The 12,407-nt window shown below is 42.7% G+C and overlaps 1 protein-coding gene across 1 annotated transcript in view; it reads left to right on the top strand.

Moving 5' to 3' along the window:
* Positions 1-12,407, top strand: part of LOC128893080 (calaxin-like) — a 33,194-nt gene that overhangs the window by 18,714 nt on the left and 2,073 nt on the right. The window contains exons 7-8 of the mRNA XM_054153850.1: positions 277-353; positions 12,295-12,366. The gene's annotated coding sequence lies outside the window, so the exon portion shown is untranslated. The remainder of the gene's footprint in view (positions 1-276; positions 354-12,294; positions 12,367-12,407) is intronic.

Below are 12,407 nucleotides of genomic sequence, written 5' to 3' on the forward strand. Positions count from 1 at the left end.
TGAAATAGTATTTTAATATTTGATTCGTCTTTCAAGATTCATACTATTTCAAATGAATCCTGTTTACATCCAAACGCTCGCAGGCAACAAGTGAAACTGCTTCTATATTTGGTAAATAATGAAATTGATTTGTAATTTGAAATAGTATTTTAATATTTGATTTGCCAGTCAAGATTCATACTATTTCAAATGAATGAGGACCTGTTTACATCCAAACGCCCGCAGGCAACAGAGTGAAGTGTTATTTCAAATGGTTATCTCTTATTTTGATTTCAGATCCCATCGAATTCGGAATGCTGCCGGGTGAAAGCCACGACTCGAGTCCCAAGACGTCCAGGCTGCAGTGTCAAAAGGTTGTACACGACCATAAGTTTGCAATTTTCATTTCTCCCGGTCGATCGCGATCCACGAGACGCTTTCTTTCGTGACCGATGCCTCGCGATGGTTTCCTAGTCCCTTTCCGCCATATTGAGCAATGTTCCGCGTTGAAGACACCGGTCCCAAATCGCCATTCAACGATTTCATAAATAACCATTATTGTCCCGTTTAGGATGGCGATCCCTTTCAGGGCGGGAGGGAAACGGAGATCATAATTTCGGGGCTAGATGGAAAATATGTCGTGGCCTATTGTCGCGTGTCACGGACGCTTTGTACTCGAGGAGTAGAGATTCTCAAGCTGAAATAACCAAAACGATCTCGAGACGAACAAATATAGAGGATCAGCCTACGTTTCCTTTGTGACAGGTTTTAGGCTTCAATTTTTTTCGCAACACAATATTTCCTATAGTTCGTAAAGTTCGTATCTAGCGGCGGAGAATAAATTTATTCGACGTAAATCATCTGTAAAACGCCGCGAGGTGATCATTCCGCGAAGTAAAAATGTTGTCTACTTCAGAAATTTAAACGCTAAAAAGCTCGTTCGATGTACTACCGGTAGAAAAGTCAAACCTAAACTCAGATCCTGAGACGACGAAGCTTAGAGAGTCCAGCCTACGTTTCTTTAGAGACAGGCCATCGATTCCGGTATTTTTTCCAAAACTTCTCGTAACCATACTTCGATTCCAAGCCTTCCGTTCTTAGGGTTCGCGGTTGAGATTAAATTTATACGACGTAAATCGCCAGCGAGGAAGATGGCCGACGCGGACTGGCGCCGCGTAAAACTGCGGTTGTCGATAACGAATTTCCAGCGCGTGACACCGCGAAACGGCAATGAGGAAGTCGCCTAACCTGGAAGACCACTCGCGCGAGTTCGCACGGGCGTAAATTTACGCTCGACCCCGATGGGGAAAGGCGAGGATCGCGAACGGCAGAGGCGCGAAACCGCACACGGCTACTTTTTCACCTCTCCGCCGCTGTCAACGTCATAAACGTCGATGGCCAATCCGGTGTAACTCCCGGGAGTACCTCAATTTGTTGCTTACGGGAAACGCGAGTCGATGAAAGGCGTCGAAATGAAGATAAACGTCTGGTGAAGGGAAATTAACTTTAATTCCCTTGTACAGTTGGTCTTCGAGGAATCTTCGAGGAATTAAAGGGAAGGGGACTTTTGCAGCCTGTAGATTTTTACAGAAATACCGATTGGAGTTATCGTTGCGCTGTATTCAATTACAAGTCAGTGCAATATGCAGACAGCGGATCTTTATGCAAAGTAAAATCTTCGCAAACTTATTTACGAGAAAGAGTGTTTAGAAATTGAACCAAAAGAGGAATTTATTTTACTCTGGGAGTGCTATAATATCGACTTTAGTTTCAATATCTTTTTCCACTATCTATGAATAAATTCTACGGGAAGAAATAATTAACATACCTAAGTATTTTTAGAACAGATTTTGCGTAAATTAAAGTTCATTAAATTGGTTGCTGTACGAAAACGTCCCACACCGACTGTATGTATTTTTAATTGGAGCTACAGTCAGTGTAAAAAGTATTCGTACAGTAACGCATTTCAAATAAATGGTTCCTTACAGTCAGTGTAATAAGTATTCGTACAGGAATCATTTATTTGAAATGCGTTACTGTACGAATACTTTTTACACTGACTCTACGTACCTTTCTATGAATTTTTGAAGTCTGTGAAGTCTTCATCGCTTAACAACCTAAAACCGAGCAAAAAGGATCGATTTTCAATAAAATCGATCCCGAATCGACGTGATTCCATTCGCCATGCAACCAAGTCGAGGTCGGATCGCAATAATACCTCGCGGCGCAACAATAACAGCCGTATCATCTCGCGCTCCCATTACACCGTTATAAATCATGGCTCCGCTCATTTTCGTGATTCGAGGCTGGGCCCTGGGCCCGACGTACTTGACGTGTGGGGTCAGCAGGTCGCTGGGCCAGGTGAAACGTTCGGAGATACAAAGGTACAGAGCCTCGACGAACCGCGCTGATTCGTTCTAGATCGCAACTTGGACTCGCGAGACTATACTAAAGCTTATGTCAATTTCGTACGGTTGGACTGATCTGACTTGACCGTTCATTTTTCTTTATTCGATCGTCAACTTTCACTTCAGTTGATTACGACTATTTTACCATGAAAATCATTAAATTTAAAGTTAGGAAAACTATCGGGTTGTTCAGAAAGTTCGTGTCAATTTTTGAGAAAAATTCCAAGGCACGCTTGAGTTTCGATATATATTTATTGCAAAAGCATGATTTTTGTAATTTTATATTCAAACATCGATATTATAACAAAGATATTTCTGCAAAAGCTGTTCGTGTATTTAGAAGAACGTACTTTGGAGAGGGCCTCCGAAACTTGTCAATGTTATGTTTATTTATTGTTATTTTTTATTCTACAAATTATAATGTATTCAAACGTATTCGGACCTGTACCACCTATCAAAAATTGTCACGAAATATCCAGACAACCCGTTAGAAATGTAAATGTTACATATTTTAGTAACGACATGCGATCGACGTAGAATTGTTTATAAAATATCGGAAAAAATGACTCGCACGGCACCGCTCCCATGTTACGAATCGAAGCGACGACTGCAGAAACCGAATCGAACGATGCGGCGATGGGGGGCGGCAGGGGGGCGGGTAATAACGAAAACGCGGCACGTGAAACGGTGTCGAAGTGGGTCGACTCGATTTATCGTCGAATCGCACAGACCGCAGGAATTGCGTTACCATCTGTACACGGTAATAAATATCCCAACCACCGGAAGTGAATAGGTATACGAGTTTGATGGCAGTGTATATTGCGGACTGTTTGTTAAGCACATTTTGGGGTCATTGTAATCGATCGAACTATCGCCTAATTGAGACCAGAAATGCAAACTTTGGACCTATCGAGTTTGCAGTCTATTTGGAATTCCATTGAATCGATCAATTCTCTCTATGGCACCGAGAAGTATCGAAGTCGCATTATTTTATTTTAGTTCTCGTTTAGGCGAGGGATGGACAACATTTTATTGGGGTGTTAGATAATGAAGAAACAGATGGGAAGAATTTTGTTTTAATTCAAGTTCTGTAATGTTTGTACAGGCTGAGGCAATAACTATTAGTTTCACAGAAATATTTGCTCGGCGGTGTTCCTGCTGATCTAAATCTAAAGCTCGCAGTTCGCAGGCATAAAAATTACTGTATTATTTTGTTTTAATTCTTGAGAATGATCAGAATCGTATACACAAATTGATCGAAATATTTCGTAGACAATACTGGTCCTTCATTTGTGTCGAAGCATAGCAAATAGAAGAAGCTCTTCCACGGAATATTCTACGACCCCAAAAAATATTCGCGCAACTTTATTTCTCGTTTTTGAATTCTCCAACGCAAGCACAGCACTCGAACGTTTCCATATCGTAGGGTTAACGGCGCGATATTTAAACGAGAGACTCTCCTATCATCTAACGCACCGTTGACAATCTGTTAGGCTCGAAAGAAATGGACGCTGTTTACGGATCCAATAATCGTTTCCTTGGGAAGGCACTTTGAGCGAGCTCGACGCGAATACTCCCACGTGCGGCCGGTTGCAGATTTAAAGGGCGTTTCTATTCGAGGCCCGCGCGAAAAAGGGCCGTACGCTTACACCCCGGAGGCAAGGGAATATTTAATAGAAACTCGGATGCCAGAAATTCCTGATTGAACGACGACTGAGGTACGTGCCAGTACATGGCTCCTCTGTCCCGCGTGTCCACGCCGGGAGATAAGATCCGGCTGGTTGTAAGCTTTTAATCGATGCTATCCACTTAAAACAGAATTTACGGGACGTGTTTTCGATAAGTACGCACACGCACGCGTGGGTACCGGCGACGACTCGACGGAAGTTGTATAGGATTTTTACAGGGGACTTATAGGTATTAAAGTTACACGGGTCGGCGGTGCTCGGGTGGCGTGTAACTCTGGAAAAGGATACATTTCAGCCGCGGTGGGGCCGGTTAAATGAGAAAACGAATCACGAATTAAATCGTAATGCTCTTCCTGGAAGAGTGAAAAATCATACGGCGATGCTATCGTGCCACGAAACTCGATATAACTTCCAGGGAGTTTTTTCTTTCTGGATGGTAACGCATTCACGGACACTCGTAGCTAGTCAAAGTCACGCGGAATAAATCATTAACAGCTGGTTCGCCATGTTTCCCAGTGTGTACGCGCGCGTGTTAAAGGTCTCGGATCCTGCAAATGGCTCAAATTTTTCTCAAAATTGTTCACGCGATGATATACGAGACACCGATGGCGCTATTCCTCGATGGCGCTGTTCTCGTATCTTCGTCACGCGCTGGCCAACTGAGAATTAACGATCGTAAAATTTTAATTAAGATTTCCTAATCCAACCTCCTTGCCACACCCGTTAATTACAATGAGACGTTCAATAATCGCCTCGCGCCGAGATTTACACTTCGCGTCAGCCAGGTCCCGTAAAATTTCAATCACCATAAACTGTAGCGTTTGCCACCAGCGTGGAATCCGTCGCTTTTCAGGATTTTTACGAGCTCGGGTGTAATTCTCGCGCAATCTCCCGCCAGTTAATCGAGCCTATAATCTCGCCGAATAGACCATTCTTAAATATCTGACCCCACCCGTCCCGGTGTTCCCTTTAATTTCCTTCGACGGGGCCGGGGTGAAGCAAAGGTAGCGCCGACGCTAGAGACGAAGATCGTAAAAGCTGCGGAAACTATTCTTCGGAAGCCATTCAGATTTCCCTGGGGTGAACGAGAAATTCCTCCTCTTTCATTTACTCGTGGCTTTCCCATTTCTCGGTGTTCGTGGAAACGTATTTTACAATTAACATTGGCTTGGGACGAACAGCTTGCGTGCTATCTTCAGAACTGGGAGGGAAGGACTCTTCAAATTGCAAGTGAAAACTTTAATTATATTGCAGGGAATCGATGGGGAAGATTGTTTAGGTGAGAGATTGACAAAATTTTGTTGGAGTGTTAGGTGATGAAGAGATAGAATGCATTGAGGATATTTATTACTGCATAGGCTTATTTATTTCTTTGGTTTGCTGTACTTCTTTTGATTTCCATAGTTCAAATTCAGATTTCCCTGGGGAGAACGAGAAATTCCTCTTTCATTTACTCTTGGCTTTCCCATTTCTCAGTGTTCGTATTTTACAATTAACATTAGTTCGGGACCAACACCTTGCCGACTATCTTCACAACTGGGAAGGAAGGATTCTTCAAATTGCAAGAGAAAACTTTAATTATATTGCAGGGAATCGATGGGGAAGATTGTTTAGGTGAGAGATTGACAAAATTTTGTTGGAGTGTTAGGTGATGAAGAGATAGAATGCATCGAGGATGTTTATTACTGCATAGGCTTATTTATTTCTTTGGTTTGATGCACTTCCATAGTTCAAATTCGTGCTACCCAGGCAAACATACAAAAAACGAAAATGGAAAATGAGCAAGCTTGAAAATGGAAATTCTATAGAAGACAAAATACAAATCGTCCCCATAGATCAAATCCTTACCCAACGTTATCCGTAAATGGACTCATCAAGCACCAAGTTCATCCAAGTTATGTAAACCCTCGTAGTATGTAAACGCTCACTGTTCCTCATCCGACCCAGGCGAGGAGTTTTAGCACGCATCAACGAGTGCGTGGATTTTACGATCGTTTCGCCGCTCGATGCAACGCCCTTTGCATGCCCTCCCGAAGGATTCCAAGAATTGCATAAGCGTTGCGCGGTGACGCGTGGGCAGCGTGCATCGACGTTGCACCGAGAGCTGGTTGCACGTGGTAGGCCAAGCGGAGGTCAGGCAGGTGCGTGCCGTGAGGTCAGGCAAAGAACGTTCCCTGTCCCGTTGCGGATATCGTGCCGCGTGTCGACGTGTACGCACTTTCACGCGTTCCGCGTATACTCGGTGCGTTCACTCGCGTCCTAACCATTGACCGCTGGATACTTGGAAATTCCGTGAAAGTAAACCCTGGAGGGGGGCTGAATGTCGATTTCGTTTAACCCTGTTACATCCCGACTATTCATCATTCAATATACACAGCTGGGTGAAAATTAATATTATCATAGTTCCTATGTACTTTCGATAAATTGAGACCTTGGGAACCAGAGTCTAACATTTTCTTTTTTTAACTTGAGTTGTAGCCTAAAGCTGAGAGGATGTTTTATGAAACCAAAGTGACGCATGTTTAATTTCCTCAGTCATTAACAGATGGCAGCATAGAACTGGTTTAGTTTGGTATAGTGCGAACTTTGAGTTTTGGTAAATAGGTCCAATCTCTTCATTCGTTCCTTTAATTAATTGTGTAGTATAATCTTGATCATCGAAAGACTACATGGAAGAAAGTGAGAAGAGAATAGAAAGCAACAGAAATTAAAAATTAAATGGTTATATTAATCAACGTAAGTCATAACGAATTACATGCAGGAAAAATACGATACCGAAGAAGATAATGTAGGATAAGGTGAACACGAAACGTATCGGAACAAGAAAACTTAAACCGAAATGTAATGATAAACGTAACTGAATATTACATAGGAAGCAAAAGAAATTAAAAAGTCAATATGTAACTCATAACGAATTGCATGCGAGAGATGTAACACATATTGACACCGAAGAAGATAATTTAGGATAAAGAGAACACGAAACGTATCAGAACGAACAGAGGTGTTTTTCAATCGTGTAGAAGCAGGACAAATTGACTTCTTATAATTTAAGGATTGCGGCACGATTGATGATTGCACTGGCTCTGTACCCAATTGAAAAGTGAAAGGCACTTTCCACGCATTCGCACAGAGACTTATTTATCCCGTTCAATGATAATAAAATTCAAGCGTATCTGCAAACACAACAACAAACGTTTACATTCATATATATTTATTCGGTATGAACGATAAATTATAATTACGACGTGAAATATTGGAGCACTTTCGTTACATCCAAACAAACGTGTACGAGTAAGCACATTTTAAGATAAACGAGGAATTTTATAGGCTCGATACATCTACGATAAAATAATGTTATCGTTATGATTCACTAATCAACGAATACAAGAAAAATCGCCAACGTTACTCGTAACTTTCGAGTGCCTAAAAAAAGGAGCCAGGATTCGTGAAATTGCAAGCCTGATGGTTGGGCGAACAGCATTCAGGCGCCGCGGAAGATTGGAAAGAACTGCGATTCATTCGTCCATTTGCAATGGAAATGCAATTCAATAAAATTCACGTAAATCTTTCTGAAGCGACGTCATCTCGCCATTGTGTGGGCCATTTTTAAAGAATATTTCCCGCTGAATCTAAATAACCAAAGCGCTGAACGGGAAATCGATTTTTATCGCGTTTCAAAACGTCTCGTAAATTTTCGTAGCAATAACAATTCCTTTCTGATTTACAAACGTAGCACGCCTTCCGCGAACGAAACGCTCGATTTTATAGGATGATGGCTAATCAATTGCCGGCTGAGCGCCGCAAGGGAGCTCGAGACCAGTTGACCCTAGACAGCTTCACTTCAGCTGCATCCTACGCTGCGCTCGGACTACTATGCAACATTGCTAATCTCGGCTTCGTGGTCTATAAGTTTCCACTTCCTCGTTCCCACAGTGTGCAACCTAATGGCCGATGCGTCGATTAATCAATCGTCGCGAACAAGAACGTTGTATCGATTCGTCCACGTCCTGAGTAAAACTATCCTCTCCGATCCTTCGTTCCGATCTTGCCAAGTGCAACGTGACGCAACCTCTATCGATCTTCGATTCCCGCGTTAAACTCTGGCCATGAACGATCAATTAATCGATCGCTTATTGCGCGGTAATTAAGACCAAAGAGGTAACGAGCATCGCTGCAACCTTTTAATAATCTTTAATAATTCTACGGGAACTAAAGTAATGTTGTCCGTAATTATTTATGAATAACCTTCATAGACTTCTTAATTCGCTTCAAAAATTCGCGAATGCAACGCGAGTTCTCGAATCTCGTGGAACGTTTTAATTACAAGCAGAAGATCGATGGAGCCATGGTAAATTTTAATGAAGAGGTAGGTCTGCTCTGATATTCAGCGAAGAACATTTCCAAAGACATGACAATCGTACGTGAAGCACACGTTAATAACAGAAGCGTAGCTTGCTCGAGTTCCGCGGCTCGCTCTCTTCTTAATCATTAGTCTCCTTGCAAAAAGAAAGGAATCCTCCGAAAGAACGCACAGCGGACCCGGCTGCCCTTATAGCCGCGAGTGACGAATTAAATTAATATTAATCTGGAGCATATGCAGCCATCAAAATTCCAGCTTATGGGCCGCAATCTGCATAATTTCAGATTTCACAGATGCTCCCCTCCCAGGCTTTTATTTCGGCAAATACATCTGCGTCTCGCGACTTATGCTTGCCACGAGAACCCTGGAAAAGCAGTTTTCTAGCTATGTCGTTTCTTTTACATTCGATTCAAACGAATACATTTATAATATGCTTTAATTTTTGATCTTGTCGTATCTTACTATATATACATATATTTTGTATATATGAAATTTTATCCATGTTTATGTGTAACATATTTACACATGCATACATATTTATGTATAAAATTTCACCTGAATATACGCTATCAGCACTCGAACCCTTGAAAACTTCATTTGCGAATCTTCGTATTTCCACTAGTATGTAAAACTTTCTATTACCAACAAGCTCTGGGGCCCTCACAAATTTTTCACCGGAATTTCATCGAATCCCTCGTGTTTCCGTCCTCCTCTCGACGGGAACAGTACGGGCGCGCGTTTGATCCGTTCAGCGCCGACGACGACGACAACTTCGCAGTTTCCGCTGGATGATTTGCGGCGGCGCGGTCGCGATTCCTCGTTTTCTAATGCCGTGGCTGGAAACCGGGCGATAAATTAACGGCGATACAGGCCGCGATAAAGCGAGAACTCGATCGCCGCGCGAGAATGAATCGCAGGCGCGTGTTCCTCGCGGAAAACGAAGAAGGATGGGGCGCAGGTGTGGATGCCAATATAGGCGTAGGAAACTGGAGAACGAAAGGATTCGTCTGCGAAACTCTCCGCCATGGGGTATCCAGGGACGAATTATGAGCTCGCCGTGTCCATCTGCAATTATAATGCTGGCCTAGACATGGCGCAGGGAGAAGTTGACAAGTCGGACGAACATGACGACCACGGGAACGCGATGATTCGGTCCGTCGAATTTATGGCTACCTCTGATAATTAACTCGTTCGGCTTGGACGCTGAGAAATTGCTATTTTAATCTTTTACCTTCGACCGCGAGGATTGGCCAGGCTTAGTCGGGGTTAATTGATCGACTACGATTGGAATATTGTTGACTTAGAACTATGGAGAGGCGAGGGAGGAAGACGATTAGAGAGACGATTAGTTTCTTAAGTGAATTCGGTTGCATTCTTCGATTTTATTGTGCGTTTGCTGGCAGATATATGGGCGTACCTTTCATTTTTAAATTTTACGAAATTAACTTGTATGTACGCTCTATATTTATTACAAAAATTTGTCTAGTTCAAATCAATGCTTCATGTTTCTGAATAAATTTATAACACGTATGTATTTGTGAAGTATATTCATTTATGAAGAAAAATTGATTTAGAAACGTGAAGCCTCTTCATTTAAATTAGACCAATTTCTTCAATAGAGGGTACGAATACTTACGAGACTCTATATACATTCGTTACCAAAGAATATTTTAATTGAACATTGATCGTCAGAAGTATTCATCAAAGAATTATAATTGAATACACATATGTATTTGTGAAGTATATTCATTTATGAAGAAAAATTGATTTAGAAACGTGAAGCCTCTTCATTTAAATTAGACCAATTTCTTCAATAGAGGGTACGAATACTTACGAGACTGTATATACATTTGTTACCAAAGAATATTTTAATTGGACATCGATCGACAGAAGTATTCATCAAGGAATTATAATTGAATACCTCCTTTCACGTAGAATACCTGGACACAATCACACATAATTCACGATAATGGATCATTAAGAAACAATTGCTCGCAATCCGAAATACGTTTAACCGCTAGAAAGCATTTCAACGACGCGTAATTATTCCCAGAGTCGCGTCAATTCGTAATCGTAACCGCCTCTCCGGCAAATGAACGCCGATAACCATTGCCGTTTAATAGTTCAACCGGCGCAGCAATTTTCTCGGAATCGAATCGCGATCATCAATCGCGAACAGCGGGCAGTAGAAACACCTCGTTCCTTTTGTGCCCCGGAGGATGGCACTCCATTGTGCCCGGTCTCTTCCACGTTATATCATCGGTGCACAAGCGGAGGAGTCCTGCGTCGCATAAAGTCACGTCCACGGGCCACCCGCTTGCTCTACGGACCAACTGCTGCCCACTCGTGCTCGCCGGACCGAGTCGTGACTTCGGTCTCGCTAAAAGTTCAACCCAGTCAACGAATCGACCCCGTTCCGCGGTAAAACGCGCGGCTGCGTTCCACGCGAAATGTTATATCGGCTGCAATCCCTCGGTTAAAGTGTGTCGGCCGTCCAGTCTAAATGTTTCGGGGACGGCGAAAAGCCAGTTGTTGCCGATGCGGCGGGAGCTGGTTGAAATGGCTGGATCACGGAACGGAGCGAACCGCGGTTGACCCTTGTACAGCTTCCATGAAAAATCCGTGTTGGACAAAGTGGGTTGGCAGAATCGCTCGTACAAAATGAAAAGCTTGGTATGAGTCGGGTTCTAAATATTTATTTTACAAATTGAATTCATTGATGGGTTAATTTTTTTAATATTTTGGGTATATTGTTCTTGAAAGTTATCTGTTGCAATTTTCACAGGAATCTTTAGGTGAAATTAATAACCCTCAGGGGCTGTAGTATGCGAATTTGCAGCTACAGTGCGGGTTTAACGATCCCGAGGGAACCGAGTTGTAGGGGAGAGGGCAGGTCCCAATAGATATAGAAATAGGAGATATTGTGAACAGTGTTAAAACTATGGAGCAACGAAAAAAAGAAGACTGAGAGCAATATACAGTCAGTGTAATAACTATGCCTGTATAGTTGAAACACTTAAAATAACTGATGCTGATACTGAGACGAAATTAATAGAAGTTTAATTTAATTTGATGACATAAATTAGAAAGAGTATGGAAGGAGTATGTACTTACAATAACCATCAAGACGTACCATGTATTCTACAATCATTAAGAGTCACCAACTCTCCAAAGAGTATCCAGCTGAGACTATCCAGCTCTGTAGTGCACCACGGAGCAAAGATTATCGACGTTGACCCTTACACCATTGCAAACAAATTCCAGCCCGCTCGATATCATCGGAACCCATTAACGAAATCACCTGAACCCTCCTGGAATCCACGATTTACGCCCGGAGCTCGTGTTAGGCGTTCTCGGAAGTCAGGTGCTCGCTCGAGAGTCGTCCCAATTAAGGACGCCAGGAAGAAATGGATCGAGCTGGTATCTCCCGAGACACTGTTTGACGGTCTGGGAATCGCGATTGTCACGGCACAAGTGCGCACCGTGACGATCGGCTCGGTTTACCGAACCGGAGGAAATGAAATCGTGGCAGAGGAGCCAACGGATCCGTGACAATACTTGGATCGTTTCTCCCACGGTGTCAACACGAGGTCCGTGAAAATCGCTGGGGGATGTCTCGAATCGATTTCAACGAGACCAGGAATTCACGTAGGCCACGGTCATGCATCGACGAGGATGAATCAGCCTGATCGATAACCATGTTTAAGGACACGAACGGTGACGAACGCGAGAAGTAGAACACCGAGGACACTGAAATGGACAAACTCAAATTTCAAACGTAGATTGAGAGCATCTGATTATGTTAGAGGATGACACTGCTATGAAAATGGAGAATTAATTTCAACTCGTTACGTTTCAGCACTGTGATGAAGAAATTTTACCACATAAGAGGAAGTAGAACATCGAAGCCACTGGCAAATTCAAATTTCAGGTATAGATTGAGAGCCTAGCATCTTATTATGCCAAAAGAAT

Source organism: Hylaeus anthracinus, unplaced genomic scaffold (genome assembly GCF_026225885.1).
Source record: "Hylaeus anthracinus isolate JK02 unplaced genomic scaffold, UHH_iyHylAnth1.0_haploid 2, whole genome shotgun sequence".
NCBI lineage: Eukaryota > Metazoa > Arthropoda > Insecta > Hymenoptera > Colletidae > Hylaeus > Hylaeus anthracinus.